The 11,083-nt window shown below is 43.8% G+C and overlaps 1 pseudogene; it reads left to right on the top strand.

Moving 5' to 3' along the window:
* Positions 1-7,601: 7,601 nt before the first annotated feature.
* On the top strand, positions 7,602-10,300 carry LOC147116450 (uncharacterized; annotated as a pseudogene).
* The last annotated feature ends 783 nt before the right edge of the window (positions 10,301-11,083 follow it).

The following is an 11,083-nucleotide window of genomic DNA, read 5'->3' as shown; positions in this document are numbered from 1 at the left end:
CTCCCGCACTTTCCTTTCTTCCCGCGCTCGCCCTTCTTCTCCGCTGCGGCTCCTAAAATGGCGTCTCCCGCGCTCTCCCTTCTTCTCCATGGCCCAATGGTGTCTCCCGCGCTTCCTTTCTTTCCCCCGCGGACGCTGTTCAGCCCTTGAGCCCTGGCTGTGCTCTGCGCATTCTCCTGTGCGCCTCTCTCGTTGCCGCCGCTCGGTCCTGAACCCGGCTGCTGCTTTACCCTCTCTCTCTTTTTTGTTGTTGTTTTCCCTCGACGCCGCTCGGTTTTCAACCCCCGGCTGCGCCCTGTGCCCTTCACCCGCTCTCTTACCCCGTCGACGCTGCTCGGCCTTTTCTGTGCCATCGGTCGGCTCCAGCCGCCGCTGTCCGGGAAGGGTCTGCGCTGTACCTGTTGCCAGTCTGTTGCTGGATCGTTGTGGCTGGAGAACCAAGCCCAGCTCTCAACAGCCTCCCCTGCGATGTTCACTCTCTGCCGGATGACTGGGCGGTTGCTCGTGGTCGACGCCCGTGCTTCTGGCCTCGACTTTCTTCCACCGTCCTCCCGGAGCGAATCCTTGAAAGGAAATGCAGAGTTGCAGGTAGATTCGAATCGACCTCGTCGCCACTGTTGAATCCGTGATTCTTAAAGTATGATGTTTTCCAATAGCTAGACGGAGGCTGTAATTTAACAATCAACAGGTGTTTACTGGAGGAGGGTAGTCTAAAGACTAACAGTACAGAGGCATGCTCAAGGCTTATATACAGGTGTGGTCACTGCCGGTACTACAGTATACAGGAGCTGTAAAAGTAGTTCTCTCTTAAAGGTACATACACTACAGTGGCGCTAAGTTGCGCCAGTCGCTAAATTTAGCGATCGCTCGGCTGCAGCGCCCCAAACGTGGCGATACTGAATTTCTAGGCCCTAGTGTTTGGAAATGTGATGGAAAACAGATGTGGTGGGGTACCCTCCTGAGAAGAATAGCGCTGACCTGAGAAGTGCAGTCTGATGTTGCCGACTATGGCTGGAACAGCTCGGTTTTGGAAAGTGGCAGTAACTCAGGAGATGAGTGTTGCCGTCATGTTCACTGGCATTGATTCATAGTGGGAATCTCCCAGAGTCTGGTATAGATAATTGTGATTAATGATTTCTCCAGGCCTATTCTTAGCTTCTGCTGACTTTGCTCTTTGGTTAACGATTTCTCTTCGGTCACACTTGGTCTCAGTCTGACTTTGGTTAATGATATGTTCCCTTCAGACATAGCCATTAGGTTGAAGAGGGAACTCATTAACCAAAAGTACACAGAAGAGAACAGATGGAATGGGTATCCAGAGTCATATGCCTGGGTACCACTTGTCTTGGTCAGATAAAGCATGGCCAGAGACCCACACTTCCTCTGGCCAGGAAGCAACAGAGGAGTGTATGAACTGTGCCTCCCTGAAAAAAGGATGCAGCACAGTCCTGAAAATATGGACTCCTCCCGTGGAGAGATCCTTCTGCCTCCCACATCACCTGCCACTTGGGGCTCCTCCCATAAGGAGTCTCCAAGTCTGCGAGAGGGTTGGGTTTGGGTGTGCATCTGGTACTGACAAGAGGTTGGCGCAAAGGCTGACTTTCAATAAATCACTACAAGATAGCTGCTCTGCCATGTATGAAACCCTAATCCAGACTGTGAACAGTTCTGGTCTCCATATTATAAAATGGATAGAGAGGCACTAGAGAAGCTGCTAAAAAGATTTACTAGAATGATACGAGAACTGAGAGGTTATACCTATCAGGAAAGAGTGAACAGGCTGGGGCTCTTTTCTGAAAAGAGAATACCTGATAGAAGTCTTTAAAATTATGAAAGTGTTTTACAGAGTAGACAGAGGGAAGATGTTTCCACTTGCGGGTGAGACCAGAACTAGGAGCCATAAATATAAGATAGTCACTAATAAATCCAATAGGGAATTCAGGAGGAACCTCTTTACTCAGAGAGTGGTTAGAATGTGGAACTCACTACCACAAGGAGTAGTTGAGACAAATAGCATAGATGCATTTAAGGAGAAGCTAGATAAGCACATGAGGATGCAAGGAATAGAAGATATATTGATGGGGTTAGATGAAGAAGGGTGGGGGGAGGCTCATGTGGAGTATAAACACCGGCATAGACCTGTTGGGTCAAATGCCCTATGTCTGTGCTGTAAATACTTTGTAATACTTTGTAATAGAATCAAGTCATCTACAAATAATTTAGCATCAGAATCCTCAAGAACATAGGTTTTGTTAATGGGAGAGAGAGGTGGCATCCATCTCCAGCCCTGATTCAAGCAGCAGTCCATGATGAGTGGAGTCAGCTATCTCAGGCTAGCCAGTCACCCGCAGTGCAAGGGTACCGTTACATTTAACGGGAGGATTTTGACTTAGAAGCATCAGGGTAGATTTTGATATGTGATGCTGATCGGGCTGGTAGTGGGTGGAGCGATCGGGGTGCCCACCCGAACAATTTTGATGGTTGTGCCTCGTTTGAATTTCATAGGAGAGCTGCCTCCATGTTTGCAGTGTTGATTGGCAGCTTGCCAGGAGGGCAGGATATCCGACAGGCCCAATGTCTATTTGAAGCCAGCTTGCACCTTTTGGTGAAGAGATATCTTATAACTAGTCAGTTATTTTTCACACAATCTTTGAACTCTGCATGCTGTGGTGAAGGATGCCTGTTGGAACATGTGTTGGCCTAGAGACAGGTCCTCTAACCCATAGATGGCAGACGGATACCCGGTTAGACACTGCAGCACACCTGTAAGGAGATGGCTGAAAATGTGAATGCCAGAAGCATCATCCCGGGAACATGGGTGCAGTGCCAGAAGGTGTTCCATGGCCTTACTTGGACAGTAAAGGTGAGAATAATGTCTTGCTCGCTCACTTTCTCAAGATAGTAGCTTGCCACAGCACTTCCTCCTCTCTCCTGCTCAGCACTCCTGACACTTCCGTTTCTACTGTAAATGCTTCTTTTCTGCTCACAATGGCTCACTGCATGAACCTTCCTTCTCATTCTAATCAGACACTCAGGGAGCGGTAGTGTAGTGGTTATGTTACTGGACTAAATCCAGAAGATACGAGTTCAAATCCCACCATGAGAATTTGAGAATTTAAATTTAGTTTAAAATATCTGGGAATAAAAAAGCTGGTATCAGTAAAAGTGACCATGAAGCTGTCGGATTGGCATTAAAAACCCAATTGGTTCACTAATGAACTTTAAGGAAGGAAACGTGTTGTCCTTACTTGGTCTGGCCTATATGCGACTCCAGTCCCACACCAATGTGGTTGATTTATAACTGCCCTCTGACGTGACCTAGCAAGCCCCCTGTTATGTTCATTAATAACTAGACATTCTTATTATGAACACAGCTAGCTTCTAGCTAGTCATTTATTCAGTACACATTCTCTAGGTACAGTATCTGTAGAGATGCTGCATGTGTGCTCCTGTGTGCAGGCTGCCATCTTGACTGCTGCCTTGTGGATAGCCTAGCCTCATGGGTAATGTAGTCTTAATGTATGTATAGCTGGGTAGTGTAGTTTTATACATACAGCTATATACAGCTCTACTGCTCCACCTAGTGTCCACCACAGAATGACATGTTATTGATCACTACATCCCCCTTTCTTTGGAGGTTTAACAAAATCAATATCACTCAACTTTCAAGAAAACAATAAAGATAATATCAGTAACACTTTTGTTAGTGCTCGATAAACATAAACATTTTCAAAACAGTCAACACATTTTCAAAGCTTTACATTGTACTCAAAGATTAAGTCTATCAGGCTCTTTTACTTCACGTGTGGATCTTCTCAACACGGGTAAGTCTGATGTGTCTTCATGAGATTGTTCTGGCGGTGAATGACAAGATGCAGTTGCGGCATTGTCATCAATCTGCTCTTGTATAGATCGAGGTCTCCTTGCGATCTTTGCTTGGAGAGGGTTTCAGTGTTTCCTTCACTCTTCATGCCATAACTCTCAATGTAGTCAATGCACTCTCGAAAAACTGCTGGCAGCTGGATCGCATCATACAGCATAGTCCTCTCAGCAGCCTCGGCTAATGGAACACCAAAGATTGGCCTGAGGGAAGAAGGAGTATCCACCGGAACTGCTTCCTGCTCTGGTGCAGGCTTCTTCTTTTTCCTTTTCTCTTTCCACTGCTTAACAACATCTGCTGCGGTTATATCTTTGGACTTTTTCTCCTTGTGTTTTTCCTCTTTGTGCTTTTCTTCCTTTGGCTTCTCTTTGACCTTGAAGTCTTTTTCTTTCTTCTTGGAGAAACTAGGCTTTTTGAAGACATGGATACCCTTTGGCCTTTTCATCCTTGATGGGCTCTCTGCTTCATCACCTGAGTCATCTGGTCTGCTTATGGCACAGTTTATACGGTAAACTCTTTTGACCAGTTCTAAGTCCTCACAAGCTTTGTCACCCAGTAGTGAATCAAGCCTTTCAGCCACAACAGAAAACATGAGATGATGCACTTTGTCTTTGACTGTCACTTTAAGTCTGCATACACCTAAGCTATCTATTTTCTGTCCATTATAGTCCTTCAGTAATACTGACTTTTTCTGTATTTTGGGCTTTTCTTTCATATTGTTAATGTCACTCATACTGATTAAGTTTGCTTTTGCCCCAGTGTCCAGTTTCAATGTAACTAATGCTCCATTTATCTGCAGTGGGATCATCCATTTGTCCTCTTTTACTGCATTAACTTTATGTTCAGCATTGTCTATTTCTGAGGGCTGCACATTTTCTGTAACTTTTTTGATATCGTCACATGACACCATTCCTACAAAAAATGTCTCACTTACATCAGTGTCCTCAATCACATTAACTCGTTGCCCTTTCTTAGTTTGTACTTTTGAAAAGCATTGTTTGGCAAAGTGATTCTTTCCATTACACTTTGTGCACATTTTTCCAAACGCTGGGCATTGTCTTAACTGGTGTTTGTAACCACAGCGTTTACAATTAAAAATTTCATCCTCCGATTGCTTTTCATTTCTGTTCTGCCCACGTTTCTTCCCCTTGTAGGGCACAGCACCGACAGCAGCATTATCACTCATTACATTCGCATCATTATTGATTTCACTGAAAGTCTTCGCATGATTTCGAGCTAGCTCGCTGGCTTTGCATATTGTCACAGCATTTTCCAATGTTAGTTCGGTTCCTCTCAACAGACGTTCCCTGACTTTTTTATCATGAATACCAAACACAATCTGGTCACGAATCATGGATGCTTTGAGCTCAGAGAAATTACATGTCTGTGCTTTCAGTTTCAGATCAGTTATAAAGCTAACAAAAGTCTCATTTTGTTGCTGTGTCCGAGAACGGAAGATGTATCTTTCATACGTCTCATTCTTTTTGGGAGAGCAATGTGCATCAAATTTTTTTAGCACATCTTCTAATTTTTCTCTGTTCTCCTCTGGATTAAATACAAATGTATTAAATACCTCTATCGCCTGTGGGCCTGCAACCGTAAGCAGCAACGCTATCTTACTTGCGTCTGGCTTCGTACCAAATCCGATGGCTGCAATGTAGAGTTCGAATTGCTGTTTAAAAGTCTGCCAATTGTAGTCGATTTTTTCTGTGAGATTCAAACGCTCTGGTGGCTTCAAATTCTCCATGTCGCTTTTCACAATTTTCAGCAGATCTTCACCACCCTGGTACCATGTTATGTTCATTAATAACTAGACATTCTTACTATGAACACAGCTAGCTTCTAGCTAGTCATTTATTCAGTACACACTCTCTAGGTACAGTATCTGTAGAGATGCTGCATGTGTGCTCCTGTGTGCAGGCTGCCATCTTGACTGCTGCCTTGTGGGTAGCCTAGCCTCATGGGTAATGTAGTCTTAATGTATGTATAGCTGGGTAGTGTAGTTTTATATATACAGCTATATACAGCTCTACTGCTCCACCTAGTGTCCACCACAGAATGACATGTTATTGATCACTACACCCCCCACCAGTTTCCTTGCCAGCGACACCTACAACGTGAGAATTAATTAAAAAAAACTTGCTGCTGCCGCCCTCAGATCAGGCACAAGCAGCATTCTGCTTTTACCTGGTAACAATTGGGAAGCATTTCACTCTTCTGCTAATTGCTCTCACAGTTCACATTGGAATTACTTTCTTGCCTGTCACCACCTTCCCTCTTGCCCCTCACTCTCACAATGCCCACTATATGAAGCTGCCTCTTAGACCTGCAAAACCGTTTACGAGAACCACACACTAACTCACTCCCACACTTTCTTACAAAAAAGACGGACAGAAAAAGATATCGGCCTGGAATTTGTGGTCAGCGACTGTGCTCACCACTGACCTCGAAGAAAGCTGCCCAGAAAGATTTAACGATCTCTCTGCTGTTGATTTCAGCACTCCTGACCTTTATTTGAATCTGGTGCCAAATCAAGTGAATCTCCAGCATCCAGCAACAGTGATGTCATCAAGCTGACTACGTAGCCAATCATATTGAAGAATTCTCACAGACAGCAAACCAGGAAGTAAAATACATAGATTCTAATTTAATTTTTATAAATTTTACAGAGAGCGAAATAAAGATTGGGACATACATATAGGATTAAGGTAGAAGCTGAAATATCATAAACAACCTTGAAAAAAAAATTTGTTTAAAAATAATATAATTCTTAATCATATTAATGGAAAAATTTGACATTGTTCAAATATAAAATTAGTTTTTCAGGGCCAGAAAGGTTGTTCAGCAGTCAATATGCCGTTATGGGATAGCTTAACAGTGATATTCCAGCATAATAGGGGAAGTTTTTGGCCTTGTATGTGATTTCAATTGATTGCTGGCTCTGGGGAGTTCCACAGCGCAGCCTGTGGCGGAGCAGGGAATGACTGACCGCAACGTCAGGACTTCTGCGTTTATCTGCGCACGCGCTAAATCCTGAAGTTGCGGTCTGTTTCAGAGGGGTAATGATGGTGAACGCTGACAGTTTCACCGTCATTACCCACCACAAAATCTGGGCCATAGAATTTACAGCACAGAACCGGTCCACACGAGCATCCTCCCACTTTACTTCATCTACTCCATTCAACATATCGTTCTATTCCTTTCTCCCTCATGTACTTATCTAGCTTCCATTAAATGCATCTATGCTATTTGTCTCAACTACTCCATGTGATAGTGAGGTCCACATTCTCACCACTCTCTGAGTAAAGAAGTTTCTCCTGAATTGCTTATTGGATTTATTAGTGACTAACTTATATTTATGGTCCCTGATTTTGGACTCCCCACAAGTGGACACATCCTCTCTACGTCGACCCTATCGAACCCCTTCATAATATTAAAGACTTCTATCAGGTCACTTCTCGGTCATCTCTTTTCTAGAGAAAAGAGCCCAAGCCTTTTCAGTCTTTCAGACCACCTGGTCCATCGAACCTGTTGCATTCAGTTGTGTTGTAATTCAGCAACATGCTCCCCAATGCTCTCCAGCAACCAGCAACCATATAATCGCCTAGGAGAGGGGAAAATAACTGATTAAAAAAACTTAGGCCAATTTAGGAAAAATGGATTCTGGGAAATTCCTCTCTGACCCCTGAAGGTAATCGGAAATGAGTTGAAGGAGATAACAATGACCACGAGGTACATCACCCAAAATCCTAATTACCTTTTCTACGGAGCTACATCAGCCTCCTCTAGGAACCTGTTTAGCTCCCTTTTGAACATTTGCAGCAAATCTGCATTCGCTACACAAGCCAGAAACCCGTTCCTAAGGCCAATGACTCTCTGGGAAACAAAACAAACTTGACATCTATGCTTACGTAACTTATACAGATGTCCCTTCACTCTACCTAACTTACCTAACTCAGATAATCTGTCCACATATAGTCTAGTCCCTTCATCATTTTAAATACTTCAATCAAGCCTCCCAAAGTCTACGCTTTTCTAGAGTAAAGAGACCCAGCTCCCAGAAAGTGTATCGTGATCTAGTTGCCCTCCTCTGAAACTTTGCAGTACATCTTCCACCAGGTGTAGGGATCAGAACCGGGTCCTAGCCAAGGTTTTCTAAATTAAGTGTTATCCTACAGTTACAGGCCAATTTCCTCATCATACCTAGATCAGATTGTGATTTTTCTTCTCCTCAAGGATTCTGACACCTGTACTGATCTTGAGCCTCCGTCCAGTCGTTAGAGATGATCCCAGACTCCAGTAAGCTATTAAATATATGAGCATAGGGCTCACTTAGCACAGCTGTTGTTTCTTTAAGCAACCTCAGGCAAATGCAGTCTGGCCCAACATGTCAATCCGATTTGAGATCCCTTACTCTATCCATGATTAGATCTGCAGCTACTTTATAATTTATAACTTTAGTGTCAATGACACTTTGCATCAATGGTAACTGAACGCAATCTACAGAAGTGAAGACTGATGCAAAGTAGCCATTTAAAACCTCTGCCATGTCCTGGAAGTCAATCTAAATCTACACTGAGGACTACTTTAATGGCCATATGCAGTCCTCTATCGCCCTCTGGCTCCTAACATACTGAAATTCTTTGACTATTGCTACCACAATTATCCACAACCTTCTTTTCCATTGACTTTTTGGCCTCTCTGATAGCAGCTTTTGTTGCCTTAAGCTGAGCATAATACATATGCCAGTCCTCCTGAGAGTTACTTTCTTTTAATCTGTGAAAGTATTTCTGCTTAACTCTGATTATTCCTTGCATATGGCCATCTAGCCACCTTGGCTTTGTTCTACCATGTGCCTTTTTTGACTTTTGGGACATACATTACTTCCTTTTGCATTAGAATGGTTTTAAAGATATTCCATTTTGTATCTAGGTTAGTACTATTCCCCCAGTAAGTCTTCTGTCATTTTTGCAAATTTAGCCTTTTTGAAATCCAGAACAGGCATTAAATTTTTGGCAACTTTTGTTTTATCAGGTTAAATCTATTAATATTGTGGTCAGTGTTGCCCAGGTGTATCCCCAATTCGAGTTCTGATAGTAAAAACTAAATCAAGTATCTGATTAACCCAAATCTCCTTGTTAACGTGTTGTGTTAGAAAATCATGTTTTTTAATGTCTACATATCTTTCAGCTGACCAGTCCTCAATGCTAGATGGCTCACCATTGAATTACTAAATGAATGTTTGGGAAATTAAAATCCCCCATTATAAACATATTGCTTCATACAGGACAAGGTGGCTTCTAATAACTGAGAGAGGAACCAAACCGAGGGAGGGCCAGTCACCATACAAGTCCCCAGTCAGATGCAGGAAGAAACATTGGAGATTATTGTGGCAGGCAGGACATGAATCATTGGAGATGGCAAGACTGGAGGCAAAGTACAGCAGGATGTCTGGCTATTTCTCTTTTCATTCTCTTTCAAACAATTGCACATACAGGCAGCGGCCAACCTGGTGCGGCATTGCACTGCCAGTCATTTGCTATTGTGTAACTTCTGACCTTTGTCGCTCTCCACTTTTTTCAGGACGATCCCATGACTCGGGCCATGTACTGTAGTGTAAGAGCTGGAAGGGGACCACACTTGGGAAGATGCACCATTATTCACTCCATCACTTCCAGGTACCAGCACAGAAATCAGCACCCCATATGGCATAGTGAGTTAGAGGGGTCTGCATAGCGTGAATCACTCAGTACTAGTGAGCAGGAGCTGGCAATAGTGGAAAGGACAGACCAGGAGATAACTGGCTGGGCAAGCTTGGGTCCTAGCTCTGCTGAAGATGACAGAGATTCAGGCTTTAGCAGCTCAACATTCAACTGAAAGATTGTTCATGTGTACCAGCAATTGCTCAAGGCATTGGGCAGCCTGCCTAAGAACTTCCACATGATGCCTGACTATATGGAGGAGTCTGCTTCTAGCTTGTGTGGCGTTCTGGCACAAAGCATCAGCACTCTGTAGTCTACCATGGAGTATGTGGTCATCTCTACTGATGTTGCAGCTGGACCCTCTGTCCAGGAGTCTGAGGCACCAGCACGAACATCTCTGTTCGAAGCTCAAACTGGTCCCACTCAGGTTCTGGGCTGCACCTTCTCCTCCACCTCTGAAAGGCTGGGGGAATGAATTGCATCACAGATCTTCTACAGTCCGCTGTGCTGCAGACCAGAGAGAGTGCTGAGCCACAGCCCCATGGTAGTAGCAGTAAGTGCAATGGGATTAGCACATGTTGTCCTCTCATACAATGACAACACACCTGCTCATCTGCCATTAATGACACCTGACACTTGCGGGAATTTTGCAATGACTGCAAATCTCACAGTCCTTTCCTGTTGGCTCCTCTGGCCCATGGGGAATGAGATGAATTAATTAGCCTTGGCAAACAGCACGCCAGTCATCTGCTGTCTAGAGGAATTCACTGCAGCTTGACTTATATTGTGCATGGTTCCAACTGCAGCTAAAAATGACCCAGATGCATTGAGATTTAGGGCTCTGGTCACGTTAAAGCCACAGGCAATGCAATGCCAGCCATGGTAGTGAGGTGCAACTCCTGCATTCTGCAGATTTCTGTGATGGCCTTATGTGAGAATATAATCTCCTTCCACACTGCTCCTCATGGAGGTTCAGGTAGCTCAGGCTGGGCCTTTAGACCCCATGAGCAATGTAAGGCTGTGAATGAATAGCCATATTCAGAAAAATACACCAGCCTATGAACAGAATTTTGACTTTATTAAAACATGCATACTGGGTCTGGAAGCCTGGAAGCCTTAACAATCAAGAGCTGTAAACAGCATACAGGCTTTTGCGGTAAGATAACTTGTTGACACTGAAACAATAGCCCTATTGAAGTAAAAAGTTAAAGTTTCCTAAAAGTCTGCAGCTTGGAAAGAACACAATAGCCATACCCAGTTTAAGTGTTTTAAACCAACACTTCGGAAAGAAACACAGATAAATTAAAGAAACATATGCCTTTGTAAAAATGACATCAAATGAAACACGGGTGGCACCAGCCATCACATTGTTTTTGTGTTGAACTTGGAACACCTAGGAGACACGAGTTCTGTGTTGCAACCAGTTGAGGTGTTCTAATTGCAAAAGATACAAACAGGAGACTTTGATAAAAATGACATCAAAGGGAACCACTGCTGTCAC

Source organism: Somniosus microcephalus, chromosome 6 (assembly GCF_052327205.1).
Source record: "Somniosus microcephalus isolate GS21.2 chromosome 6, FLI_Smic_1.0, whole genome shotgun sequence".
Classification (NCBI taxonomy): Eukaryota; Metazoa; Chordata; class Chondrichthyes; order Squaliformes; family Somniosidae; genus Somniosus; species Somniosus microcephalus.
This window is presented reverse-complemented; position numbering and strand designations above follow the sequence as displayed.